Source organism: Lactuca sativa, chromosome 9 (assembly GCF_002870075.4).
Source record: "Lactuca sativa cultivar Salinas chromosome 9, Lsat_Salinas_v11, whole genome shotgun sequence".
NCBI lineage: Eukaryota > Viridiplantae > Streptophyta > Magnoliopsida > Asterales > Asteraceae > Lactuca > Lactuca sativa.
The window spans coordinates 30,200,871-30,216,591 of NC_056631.2; positions in this window are offsets into that span (position 1 = coordinate 30,200,871).

Below are 15,721 nucleotides of genomic sequence, written 5' to 3' on the forward strand. Positions count from 1 at the left end.
GTTACTGTCTTATGTTAATTGTTTAACTATTGTTTCATTTTTTTTGCATGTTTTGACTTCCAAAATAATTAAGTTTATTAAGAATAATCGAATTATTCAAATTGTCCACAATCGTTCATATGTTGGAAGTAGATATGAGAGAAGATTGTCGTGAATTGGTGCGTAGATTGTCTAAATGGTATTAGACATAGGAAAGGTTTGCTACGACGTTCATGAGTGCTTATGAACTGTTTTTGAGCATTGGAACAAACCTGCGCTTGCTGGAATCACCTTATGGAATATGATATAAAAGGGTGATCGCAAGACGATAATATCATATAGTCTTAAAACCTAGATATATGGTTTGTTATTTGTTAATTGATTATACATTGATAATGCGAAAACGCATCAGTAACTCGGTGTTATAAAACACATTGTTGTGTATAGTTGATTAATGAATAAGTAAATGCATATAAGTCGAAGTTTATCTGTAACTTTTATCCTAAGTAGGTAAAAGCGATATCTCGGCCGCTTGATGATTTGATTTGACTTATGTGTCGGGCCCGGTTAGAACTAAATTGAAGTGTTCGATTGAGTTCTATGTCAAATAAATCAGAGATCGAGAAACCTAAATGCTTGATTGATCATTCCATAGAATTGTCAGCATGATATCTAACAGATGACTGTACGATCCCTTATCTAAAGGACAAGATTGATTAGATCAGAGTTTGACAGCGTCTTTGAGAGCTACGATTGCAAATCGAATTGTACTTGTGCATATAGTTACTAGACTTATCCAAGTGGGAGACTGTTGGAATAGTGTCTAAGGCTGCAACTATATTAGGCAAGTATTTGACCCGATTGTGCATGGTCCTTTTGGGTTGCCTTCACCATAGCAACTTGATAGGATGATTTATTAAGAGAGAATAAATATTATTAATATATTATGAGAATAATATAAATAATAATAATATTTTTATTTGATTAATATAAGTCATAAATTAATTGGTATTAATTTGGTGACTTAAAGAGATTAATTAAATAAGAGGGTATAAACTGTCAATTGTTTGATAGTTAAACTTTAGACTGTAAATCCATATTGGATAGGGGTGGACGGATTCTAGAAGCTAAGGATAGCTTAAAATCGTCCAAGGCTATCTAAGGAATGGATTTGGATTGTTTTAAGAGAAGATTATCCAACTAGGGTTTAAGTTGTAACCCTTAAGGAGTCTACAAGTATAAATAGACCCTATGGCAAAGGGAAATCGGCACTTCATCTAAAGTAGAGAACCCCTGGCCGAATTCCCTCCCCTCTCCTCTTTCTCAAATCCTCCTCCTTGCTATTTGGTGTTTGTAAGCCATTAGATGAGTTACAATTGTGACTCTAGAGCTCCAAGACAACAAGATCAAACAAGAGATTCGAAGGTATGATTCTAGATCTGTTTTGTATTGTTCTTATACCTAATTAGTCATTAGAAGTCTTGGATTCAAAGCATGTTTAATTAGAAAGCCTAGATCCAAGCATTAGGGTTTTGCATGCGCACATAGGAAAGTTCTTATGGCTAAAACCCATCATCATCCCGCTCGAAAGAAACTCAATCTACAGCTAACCACTCCTCAGAAGGCAGATGCTACCCGACATTCAGACCAACGCCAGATTCCCACTAAAAACCCCATGAATGATAACCAACGAAATTCCCAACACTAACCCATAACCATACCATAATTCTCAAAAACAACAAATACCACACCAAAAACCACGCAATGAGAGTAGAAGACAAACGATATTCCACAATAACCATAAGATAAACAAGACATCAAGAAAGAAACATACCCGCAGCTGCATCCGGCACTACTCTGACCTCCTCTGCTGTAAGCTGAAAAGCACGACCCTGAGCCCTTGGGGGCTCCGCTCCACCCTGACCTCCACCTGTGATCCTCAAAATGGCCAGTGCTGGAGCCTGCACCGGTCCTGCAGCGAGCTGTGGACAGTTGACCCTCAAATGTCCAACCTGATGACAATGATAACAAATCCTCAAATCCCGAACCGGCGCTGACTGCTAACAATCCCTCGCATAGTGCCCCTCCTTTCCGCACTTATGACATGCACCACCGGACCTACAAACTCCGGTGTGACTCCTCCCACACTTCCCACAAGTGTGACTACTCAGATCTCCCACTCTAGAATCAACGGTCTTGGACCGTTTTGGCGCCGGCTGCGATTGCACCGGAGCCTGCCTCAGCTCACGCAACTGCAACTCAATCTCTAACTCACGCTGCCTGGCGGCCTCCTGCAACTCCAACAAAGTCTCGCACCTCTGTGTAGACACAAACTGTCTGATATCCCTCTTGAGCATGCTCAAATATCGAGACATCTGAGCCTGCTCCGAAGCGAACTCAGGGCAGAACATCGCCCTCTCAGTGAACATCCTGGTGATCTCAGTCATCGACTCCGAACCCTGCTTCAGCTCCAGGAACTCCTGAGCCAATCTCTCTCTCTCAACCCGCGGAACATAACGAGTGTTGAACATCTCTCTAAACTGATCGCATGAAACCGCAGCCCTCTGCGCATCCGAATATGACCCCGTGGTCAATCTCCACCAATCCTTCGCCCCGAGCCTCAACAGGTTCAGAGCACACCTCACCCTCTGATCAGCAGGGCATGAACACGTGAAGAAACACCCCTCAACGTCCGATAACCATCTCATTGCAACAATCGGGTCTTGAACTCCATCAAAGGTGGGAGGCTTTGTATTATCGAAGTCCCGATACTGAAAACCCCGACCAGCTCCTCCCCCTGCCGCTATAGCCGCCGCGGCAGCCGTCTCTGTGAGAGTTGCATAACACTCATCAAAATACTCAACCATGGCGGTCTTGATCGACCCAAACAGTTCCGACAACTCGGCCCGGAACAACGCAACAACCTCATCATGCAGGATCTCACGAATCCTCGCATCCAACTCGCACATGCTCATCTGACCAATAACCTCGGGCGGTACTGACCCGCCCGGAACTCCCTCTCCTGTTCCCGATCCTGATCCGGATCCACTCCCAGCATGTCTCGGAATCTCCATACTGAAATAACACCACAAAATCTCAGACACTTCCCACTAACCCGGGAACCAACTCTCAACCCCACCCTAGAGGTCATGGTTTCCCTGATACGCGTATGGGTCCTGTGCTTTCAGTAGTACGGGCCCATACTACCTTCCACACCTACCCATATTTGTATGAAGTACTACCACAACGCCCTAGAGAAAACATACAAACAAGCGCTCAACCCTCACCACTAGAGGAACACTGGAAATCTCCCACAAGGAAACCCTAGGCTACAGGCATCACAAATCAAGCAACATTATCATGAAATCCTGAGGATCCCTAGCCTAGCACTAGCATGCTGTTCTATCAAAGCTCAAAAACAAATATCATGTATGGTATTTTGGGGTTACTTACTGGCTCCGGCTGATCGTACCTCCACGTCCTCCTTTACTTATTTTGAAAACCATTTTAAATTCTCTTTTGAAAACTCTCCTCGATTTGAGACTGGAGTCACACGAGTATTCCTCCAATTCACTCAAACCAAGGCTCTGATACCAACTTGTAACGACCGAAAAATTCCAACCAATTTAAATTTTTCAAAAACAACCCGATTCCATTAAAGTTATTACAAAAACGTTTTCAATACAATTTATTTAAAGTACTCCCAGAATCACATCATGACAAAACATGAGGAGCGGTACGATCACGCCTTCGCCTTGCCATGGTCTCCTGAAGAACCTAAAAAACATTAAACCATAACTGTAAGCCCGAAAGCTTAGTGAGATATCCCCAAAATACCAACCACATATACCACACACGCATAACATGCCATATCATTTCCGATCACAGAACAGCCATGCACTTCGGGTCTACTGTGTGACTGGTCCGCCGCACCGGCCAACAGTCCACCTGGTCCACCCTCCGAGTCTAGCCATATACCTCGAGTCTGCAGTGTGATTGGTCCGCCCGCACCGGGCCTTCAATCCACCTGGTCCACTCTCCGAATCTAGCCACATACATCGAGTCTGCAGTGTAATTGGTCCGCCCGCACCGGGCTTTCAGTCGGCCTGGTCCACTCTCCGAGCCTCGGCACGTGTGGTCCGCCCTCTTGGGGCCTACAGCCTATCCGGACCGCTCGCTGGGCCTTCGGGACAACCGGTCCGCCCTGGGTATCTTGGCCTACAGCACAAAGCAGGACCCGCCTCAACCCAACTCCAGTCCAAACAACCATGTGCAAATAAACATACAATCATATAACAATTCACAGTCAACAAACCGATCAACAGATCACAGAACATATCATCATCCTAACCAGGATACCGACCTAACCGGTCACTAACATAGCATCACCCTACATCTCAGGATACCGATCTCAACCAGGTCTCTAACATATACCATCCTAGCTACCAGGATGCAACATATCAAAGCAATAACATACAACAAATACCCGAATCTCAATCCGATAAATGGCCGGCCTTGGTGCCTTAGACCCTGTTGATATAGTGAGGATAACTCACCTCGAAACTGCCGACTGAACAGATAACCCAAGCTGCTCCGATCACTGATACGATCTCTACTACTGGACAACCACCAAGGCACTGAACTCAAAACAATATCCAACAATTACCAAAATGCCCCTGGAAATCACTGGTCAACCCTTGGTCAAAGTCAAAGTCAACCCCTGACTGACTCTACTCGTCGAGTCAACCCGATGACTCGTCGGGTCCTCATGCTCAGAAATTCCCCAATCCGCGACTCAATTCGCCGAGTCACCCCGAGACTCGCCGAGTCCAACAACTCTGAGTCCACTCACACACAACTCACCGAGTCATCCCTTGACTCATCGATTCTCGGCTCAACTAGAAAAGATTGGGACTCTTCGACAAGACTCGCCGAGTCCAAGAACAGTCTCGTCGAGTCTAAGGCTATCTTCAACTTACTCGCCAAGTTGTTCTTCCAAATCGCCGAGTTCCAGGCCATCTTCATCCAACTCGCCGAGTTGTTCTTCCAACTCGCCGAGTTCCAGCTTATCTTCAAACAACACACCGAGTCCACCCATGTGACTCGCCGAGTACCACCGGGTCTGAATCCATACCGAGGCTTTCCAAGCCATGCAGATGATCCAAACCATAGATCTACCCTTCCTAAGGCCATCCATCACGTAAAGTGGCAAACTTTACATGAATCCAAGGAGATCTAGGCATTTTCACTCTAGGGTTTGGGTTTGGGACAAGATAGCTCCTTCAATCACTCAAAAACAGGGACTTTTATGCATTCCAACCCTTCTCCATTCCAGATCTGAGGTAGCAACCTCAGATCTAACCTCTAAACTCCAATACACCAAAGGATATGATCTCTATCACCTCCAAAAATGATGAATCTAGATAATAGCAGCTCAAACAATGAAATAATACCTCAAAAGGAAGCTCCAAGAGAAGATTAATCTGGATCCTTGCAAAGCCCTTTGATCCAAGTCTCTTCTCCTTCAAGATTTCTTCAACAACCACTTCTCCAAGCTCCAATTGCACTCTAATCCCTCACAATCACGACTTAGGGCTATTTGGACTTCAACAGAGGGTAAAGAGGCTGGGGAGAGGGTATAATGTTCTTTATATAGGGCTCATCCTCCGGATTTAGGGTTTTCTCCACTCAGCGCCTACTCGCCGAGTCCATCCGCTGACTCGCCGAGTCGGCCACTTAACACGCGACCAAAGTCACGACCCCACTCGCCGAGTCCACCCATGGACTCGCCGAGTTCCCCATCCCAATTTACTCTTTTAGCCCTTCAACTTTACTCTTGATATTCTGGGATGTTACACATTCTATATATATATATATATATATATATATATATATATATATATATATATATATATATATATATATATATATATATATATATATATATATATATATGGTGAGGTTCTATAGAGAACCATAAGTAACCAAGGAACCAAGGAACCAATCTTTTTTTCAACTTTTAGAACTTATTTTTTATCAAATAAAAAAAAACTAAAAATATAGAAATTCATAACTTTTTATCCTTTTTCCAATGATATAAAATTCGAATTTTTTTTACGTCAAATTCACAATGTGAATCTTCGAAAATTCATAACGTGAATTCGGATTCACACGGTGAATCCGAAAAATATTTTTTACATGTTAATATATGAATTTAGATATTTTTAGATTTTTTTTTTCGATAAAGAATAAGCTCTAAAAATAGAAAAAAAGATTTGGTTCCTTAAAAAACTCATAATTATGGTTCTCTATTGAACTTTTCCATATATATATATATATATATATATATATATATATATATATATATATATATATCCCTATACTACTAAAAGAGTAGTTTTTTTGTCATGTGTCACCATGTTAGGCATTGTAGTAAATATGATGACACTTGTCAATCTATTGATACTTGTAATTACTATCATGACACTTATCAATCTATTAATTCTCCATTTCAAATTTCAAAATTTAAATCACATTTTAATTACATTAAATTAATAATATTAGAATAAAAATAAAATAAAATTTATACAAATTATAATAAAATAAAATTTATACAAATTATAAGATGATATATTTTACGTATTTATTTGAATTAGCGATTATAAGTTTATATATAACTAAAAAAAATATCTTTTAATTACTAAGTTATTTAAAATTTTTAATTAATAGTTTTGAGTTTTTACTTAAAAAGTTTAATTAATTTTCTAACCGTGGTTTCCACGGGTTATAAACTAGTATATATATATATATATATATATATATATATATATATATATATATATATATATATATATATATATATATATATATATATATATATATATATATATATATATATATATATATTCAAGTTTAATTTATTCTTTTATCGAACAAAATGAAAAAAAAGCTGATTTATTTTAATTGTAACTTTTTCCTATATCTATATGTACATTTATATAGCTAGATACAAACGTACATAGATACTTTTTAATATGTATCTTCGTATTTGGAAACATGATTAAAAAGAATCAGTTGGTTATTGAATAAAATAAATCATACTTATATACTTTTAATGTATAATCTCATCTTTGGAAACATAATTAAAAGAATAATTTGGTTACTGGAAATAATAAATCATGACATAAATTTAAGATAAAAAGTAGAACCATTTTTTTAAAAAGCTAACCGTTAACAAGTTAAAGCATAAATATATGAATAGGATACAACTTTATAACTACAAACATTTTATAGAAGTGATTAATCGAGTAAATAATTTAGATAACAATAAGCTAAAACCAAAAAAAAAAACCTTGAACATTAATCTCACAATATGTATTAAATTAGATATAATTCAAAATAAAAAAAGTCATTGTATAAATTTACGAGTTTCATAAGATTTTATGGACTTGATTTGAATTTTATGAAAAACAATTGATATAAAAATCAATGATTTTTTTTTTTTTTTTGAAAAAATGTGATATTTTAAATAATCAAATTTTTTAAAAAGTAAGAGAAATTAAATATAATTCTATATTTTCTTCATACATATCTTCTTATTTATTATGTGAAATGACATCATATGTCATATTTTCATAAAATTAATAATATTTTAAAACATTTATCATTATTTCATATTAATAAAAGTAGGAAGAAAAGGCAAATGATATTTAACTTCTCAAAAAATAAATATGTTCATATTATAGTTGAACTAAAAACTTTTTATTACATTTGGAAATTTTATGCCTTAATTGGGTCCATGTATTAGATTTACGTTGCACTTTTAAGAATTGTTAGAAAAAATTTTATGCCTTATTTTGGTCCATTTATTAGATTTACGTTGCACTTTTAAGAATTGTTAGAAAAGGAAATGTAATATATACTTGGTCTATTTATATGGACATGCCAATCACACACCAAAACATATAGAAATTATCGGGTAAAGCAATTGTGAGTGATTCCACACACATAAACATGACCAAGCTTACATCTTACTTGTTATTTCTTATTCTTATCACAGGTTTGTCGATTCAGTTTTCTCGATAATTATGTTGTAAAGTATTATTTTAATTTATGCAAGGAAGCTCATTATAAATATATTTATATATCCAACAAAAAAAGTCCGTTTTGGCTTAAAGCACATGTTGGTATAGTTTTCGATACTATCCATATATTTTGATAGATACAATGGTAGAAAACATATCATTCATGAAATATTATCATATCCACTACAGATTTAAAACATTCATGCAATTTATATCTATTTTTATAGTCCATAATATTATATATATGGATTTTTCATTTGCAGTTGGAATTTTCATGGCTCGTGGACAAGAAATATGTAGAGATGTGTTGGATCCACTAGGCTGTAATCCACTCCTTTGCCAGAAACAATGTCTCAAAAAACACTATGGCGGGGTAGGAGAGTGTTGGCTTTCTCATGAAACCAATCATAATCATTGTGTGTGTTCTTTCATTTGTAGTAAAACTTAAAAAATCCATTTGAAAAAAATGAAATTACACTCAATAGCATTTGTAATGTTCTTTATATTTTCTATATAATTAATAGGTTTCTCATAAATTGGTGTTATCATATAAATATGCACGTTATGACATCAACGAACATGTTATCATGTTATTCTATAATTTTATATAACATTAATATTTTCAATAAACATAAAACTTTTCAACATTTTGTTTAGAATTAAATGCTTGAAATAACTTTATCTATGGTCTTTTATATATATATAATATCATCGTAACACTACTTTATAAAAAAAAATTGTAAATAATATTCTACTCATCAAAAACTATAATGTGTTTTATCACCTCTTTGTTAAATACATACCATTTTCTCTTATTTACTTTTTTTTGTTGTTAATAATATTATTCATAACCGCTAACCTTTGTTATAATTCATATCTCCAATAGTAATATTAGTTTAACTTTATCCATCCTATAAATTTACGATTCAAATTAAAAAGTGGTTATGAACGGATAATAATTTTGGTAATAGAAAAAAAAAATACAAACTTCCAATAAATTAGTTAAAAAAAAAAACATTGAAATGGTAAATCCTTAAATTGAAGCAAACTTTAAAATACAAAGTTTTATGTAAAAGATACAACTTCATCATGTTTATCAAGCTTCCCTTGAGGAATGCATGATGTGCCACAAATTATGTTAATAATAAGTCTTTCCATATTATATTATCTAACATTCACCATACGATAATGTATAACTCTTAATATCTTTTTAAAAAACAAGGAATTGTCGGAGCTATGTGTATGTCCGGAGTAGCTCGTTCTACACCTCAAATTTTTTGGTGTAGTGGAAATTTTTTGAATTTTTTCGTGGTACAGTGTGATTTTTCCAATGTGCTATCCCTAAAATCGTATGTGGTACCCTTAATAGTGTGTTGTGGGCACGCCATTGACATGCTATCCCTAAAATCATGTGTCCTCGATTTTTCTTAATTTCCTCCATTTTGCAACCATTTCCTCCATGTGATCGCAACCTCTTCTCTCTAAGCTTTCTAAAATTTCCCCGTTTCCATCCAAAGACCACATTCTTGGAAGGTCTCGATATCTCCAACCATAAAACATTTTTGGAAATAACTAGAAGAAATTAGAAGATCTCGGTGTCAAACATGCACATATATAGACTATTAGTTCAGAAACAAAGAATTGCTTGAAGGAATGTGTTATTGAACTTCAAAAGAGAGGGCTTTATATAATCAATCACATAACGAAAACAGAAAAATACGAGAGCCCTTCCTAAAAATAGGGCATCCTAAAGAATATGACTTATTATCTAGAAATAAACAAAAACAACTAATAAACATAACTAATTTTCCTAACATTCCCTCCTTTAAGCTAAAACCCATGTATTGGTATTTTAGCTTACTTCATGCATCTCTGTTACTCCAAGCATACTTTGAAATCTTTCAAACTGCTCAAGCTTCAAAGGTTTTGTCATCACATCAACTATTTGATATTGAGTGCTACAATACATAAGTTCAATATTTATATTATTCACAAGATCCCTTAGGAAGTGGAACCTTACATCAATATGCTTGCTTTTTCCATGGAATACTGGATTTCTTGACAATTGTATGGTGGAGATTTTGTTACACATTATGACAACTCTTTCTTCGTCTTCAACTCCCAGCTTCTTGAGTACCCTTTTTATCCAAACACGTTGACATGCATAAGCAGCTATAGTTATGTATTTTGCCTCTCTTGTGGAGTAAGCAACTATTGGTTGCTTCTTTGAAGCCCATGATGCATCCCTATTTCCAAGCATAAACACATATCTAGACGTGCTTCTTCGATTATCTAAGTCTCCAGCATAATCACTATATGTGAAGCCCATTATCCTGTTATCTTTGACTCCTCTCTTGTATAGTATTGCCAGCTCAGATGTTCCCTTTAAGTACCTCAAGGTCCTTTTCACAGCAAACCAATGCATTTTATTTGGAGCAGACATGAATCTACTTATCAAGCACACACTATACATCAAATCTGGTCTAATTGCAATTAAGTACATTAGGCTTCCTACCATCTGTTTGAAGACAATTTCATCAACTCTTTCCCCTCCTGCAACCTTTGAAAGCTTTGAACCTGGAACAATTGGATTTTTCACAATATTGCTATTCTCCATACCGAATCTAGCTACCACCAATTCAACATATCTTCTCTGTCTAATAAAGATACCATCTGAACTTTGCATCACTTCAATGCCCAAAAAATGTTTCATCTTTCCTAGGTCTGACATTTCAAACTCCATCATCATAGAGTTCTTGAATTCCTCACATAGTCTCCTATCATTCCTAGTGAATATTAAGTCATCAACATACATGCTTACAATTAATAGCTTCCCTTTACCAACTTTTGTAAACAATGTATGTTCACTTGGGCACCTTTCAAACCCTTCTCGAGCAAAGTAGGCATCAATTTTGTTGTACCAAGCTCTTGGAGCCTATTTCAGCCCGTACAGTGCTTTGTTCAGCTTGTAGACCTTCTTTTCTTCTCCTTTCTTGATGAAACCTTCAAGTTGTTCTACATATACCAGTTCACTGAACTTTCCATGCAAGAAAGCACTTTTCACATCAAGTTGGAAGACTTCCCAACTATTTTGAGCTGCTGTGGCAAGTATTAGTCGAATTGTGTCCATTGAGCTGCAATGTAGTTAATACCATACTTTTGTGCATACCACTTTGCCACTAGTCTTGCTTTGAACTTATCAACTTTTCCTGCTTCATTTAGTTTCATTTTGAAGACCCACTTAATTCCAATGGGTTTGATACCTGCAGGTAAACAAGTTAGTTCCCAAATTTTATTTTTCTATAGCTTCCATTTTTGCTAACATAGCTTTTTTCCATTTCTTTTCTTTGTTTGCTTCTTCATAAGTTATAGGATCACTTTCAGTTATCAACATCATCACACTTAAGTTAAATTCCTCCCCTGTATCATAATATGCCAGCCAGCCTGGAGCTCTTCTATTTCTTGTGTATGATTCTCGAGGTGACCTCTCATGAGATGAATGAGGGCTTGGATTGAGTGTATCAGCTAGTGTACTAGTGTTTGAAGGAGAGCCACCTTGTTCACCATCTTGTTCTTCATCAAAGTTACTTTTATCACTTTGTTCTGTCTCTGTGTCACCTTTATACTCATCTGCCCATTCTAAGGTTTGTTGTTGGATCTTTATTGCTTTTTCACTCTAATCCTAGCTTGCCTCTTCATCAAAAACAACATCTCTACTTATGATAAGCTTTTTGGATTTTGGATCATACAGTCTCCATCCTTTGGATTCATCACTGACTCCCAACAAAATATACTTTTTTCTCTATTGTCATCTAATTTTCTTCGAAGTTGATTCGATACATGTGCATATGCTATGCATCTAAATACCATGAAATAGCCCACTCCTGGTTTCTTACAACTCCAAGCCTCTTTTGGAGTTTTATGTTTAACTGTTGTTGTAGGACTTTGATTTTGAATAAGCACACACCACTTGACAGCATCAGGACAAAAAGATTTGGGAACATGCTTTTCATCTAGCATGTTCAATGGTCTGATTCTTTCTTTTTGCCACCCCATTTTGTTGGGGTGTGTATGAAGTTGTTAGTTGCCTCTTAACCCCTTCGTTTCTACAGAAACCTGCAAACTCATTAGAGTTATACTCCCCCCTTCTATATGTTCTTAAACAAATTATTCTTGCACATGTTTCCTTCTTAACTGAGGCTTTAAAGATCTTGAACATCTCAAATATCTGTGATTTATCATTAAGAAAGTACACCCATGTTTTCCGTGAGAGATCATCAATGAAGCATAGCAGTTACCTTTTGTCACTATTAGAGGCAGGTTTGATAGGACCATAGAAGTCTTAGTGTATCAATTCAAGTTTCTTTGTTGCATTCTAAAACCTCTTCTTGGGAATGAGTTGTCTGTGTTGTTTTCCAATTAGGCACGTGCAACATAATTTCTTTGGAGATTTTAGAGATGGTAAGACATATACCATCTTCTAATAGAACAATATGCTAAGACTTTTGTAGTTCAAGTGACCAAATCCCCTATGCCACAATTATGCTTCCTTTTCTGCCTCACCTTTTGCTTGAAGACACATGGAGTTTGTCTCAGTGGGAACTACTGTTAAACAAAGCATTATATTTTTGCTCATTTTGGATTGCATAATTACTCCTCTTGTAGGATGAAAGACCTTACATTCTCCATTCCGGAATAAGATGGCTAGTCCTTTTTCTTGTAATTGCCCTATACTTAGCAAGTTGTTCTTCAAATCTGGAATATAATACACATCAGAGAGAACCTGATTTATACCTCCTATTTTAACCTTCACACTTCCTTTAGAAACCACTAACATTCTTATGTCGTTTCCAAGCTTTACAATTTGACTGGATTGTTCATCAAAGGTGGATAACCATTCTTTGTTCCCAGTCATGTGATTGTTGTAGCTTGAGTCAAAGTACCATGGTTATACTCTTTGTGTGTCATGATTGTAACACTTTGTTTTTAAAGTATTACTTTTATACCCTTGTTATGATAAATATTGGCAAAATGGGTCCCTTGTAACATTTGAAGAAAAAAGCATTCTCAGTTGGACGTTATGCATCCTTTATGGATGACATGTGTTGGGAACGCTCTTCGTCCATTGTGGACGCTATGCGTTCTCGGTCTGGACTCAAACCCCTAATTCTTAGGTTTGTACCCTATTTAAGCATCATTATAGCCCCATACCCTTCCTTAACTATAGCCTCCATTCCTCCTTAACCTCATTTTGAAACCCTAAAGTGTGTGAAAAAGGGGCCCATAGTGGCAATTTGGTCATATAATTGACTTATATTGCATTTTGGTCCCTAAGTGTTAGAAATTGTGAAAAGGGGGACCATAGTGACAATTTTGTAAAAAAATGGGAATTGATGAGTACACCATGCATACGTGTGTGTATGCTAAGTGTACTAAGGCCAGCCTTAGTATGCTCGGCGTACGTGGATTTCATGTAAATCCTAATTTTAGGGATTTGGCTCATATTTAAGCAGCCTTATGGACTCATATCCTCTTCTTATCCATCCTCCTTCTATGATTTCGACCCTCAAGCAACCCTAAAGAAAGAGAGAGCAAAACATGAGCCTTTTAGAGACTTTTGGAGTGGTTTTGAAGAGAGGAGAAGGTGGTAAGAAGATCTTGGAATTGAGAGTACTTTGGATCTGGGATTTCTTCTTGGTTTGCAACATATTGAAGATATGAAAAATAGATGTGAATGCTTAAGACATTAAGCACTTATTAAGTTTTGAAGCTTCTACGAGTATGCCTTGCGTACTTGGAGTACACCCTGCATATGAGCTCAACCACCTCGATGGTGGTCAACATGCGAGTACGCCCGATGTACCTTCAGAGTACTCCCCACATACTCACTCTACGTTAACTTGGTTGGGTTGGCTTTGTTGACTCAGTTGATTTGACTAGTTTGACTTTGAATTTGACCAAGTTTGACCCTAAGGGTATTTTAGGTATTTTGGGATTTTGATTGAGATTGGTCATTTGGTTGGAATAGATGTTGGTTAGAGCTGAGATTCGAAGTTGAGACCTCATCAGCTTTGGTCAAGTTTGTGAGGTGAGTTTTCCCTCACTATACTTACGGGTCAAAGTCACCAAGGCCGACCCATTGGATTAGATATCCTGATATGTGATAGTATGTTGTCATGATTTGTATCCTGGTAGATAGGATGATGTTATGCTTAGTGATTTGTAGATCTTCCTGACTGTATGTGGACTAATTATATGTTTATCTGTTATATGTGGTGGCTGAGGCTTTACTGCTTTGTGCATGAGCCAATAGGTCGAGGGCATTCCATCCTGATGGTTGATTGGGCTTGAGGGTATTCCATCCCGAGGATGACTGGACCCATATTATATTTGCATTCCAACTCGCTGGTTGTTTGGGCCTGGCGCATTCCTACCCGATGGTTGATTGGACCCATAGTATATTGGCACTCTAACCCGATGGTTGATTGGGCCTAGGGTATTCCAACCCGATGGTTGATTGGACTCGGCATGTTGTTATTGTATATGTTATTTGTTTATGTGTTGGTACTTTGGGGGAACTCACTAAGCGTTTGCTTATAGTTTTGGGTTATGTTTCAAGTACTTCGGATGACCGCGAGAAGGCGAAGACGTGACCGTACACATCCTCTTTTTTATGACTTATGATTTTGGGAGACTCTGATGTTGGCAAATGTTTTGAAAATTATTATTTGTAAACATTTATGAATTTGGGTGATTTTTAAAAGTTTAAATTTGTTGTGATTTTTATGAATGTTACACACCAATGCTGACCCATTATTTCGGTTATGCAGTATGCAAGATGTTATGTGATATATGTGTTTGTGTGATCAGGTGGAAATACACCTAGGTCAGGGCCCACTATTATATGTCGGATTGAGATACACCATAGGGCAGAGCCCACTATGGCATGTTTGGATTCAGATACACCCAGGGGGACTACTATGGCATGTTTGGGTTGATATATACCCCAAGGCGAGGCCCATATTTGTTTATTTGGTTGAAATATACCCCAAGACAATGGCCAATTATATTTTTGGTATGTGGTACTTTGGGGGATCTAACTAAACTTTGTGCTTACAGTTTATATTTATTGTTTTAGGTACTTCTGGTACTAAGGAGAAGGGTCTGACGTGATGGCACAACATTCTCCCCTCATGATTTCCGCACTTTTTGGATATTATTAATCTGAGGATTTTGATATTGTACTTTGTGAATGTTTTTTTGCCTTCTTTTCTAATTTAGGGAACTCAAATTAATAGTGTCCCAAATTGTGGTAGTTAAAGCATTCTATGATAGCTTTATTGACAGGGTGTCTCCCACGGCCTCTTCCTTTTCCTCCTCTAGCTCCTTGACCCCTTCCACAGCTAGGTCTGTCTTCCTGGGCAACTTTTAACACATGTTCTTCTTCTTTTAAACTGTCTTGCATCATCTGTTCATGGACATGAAGACTCCCATGTAACTCATCAATGCTTAGGGTATTGAGATCATTTGACTCTTCAGTTGTACACATAACATAATTGAACTTTATGGTCAAAGATCTGAGTACTTTTCCAAAAAATGTACTATTCTCTACATTTTCCCCATTCGAATTTGTCTTGTTCACAATGGCCAAGGGACAC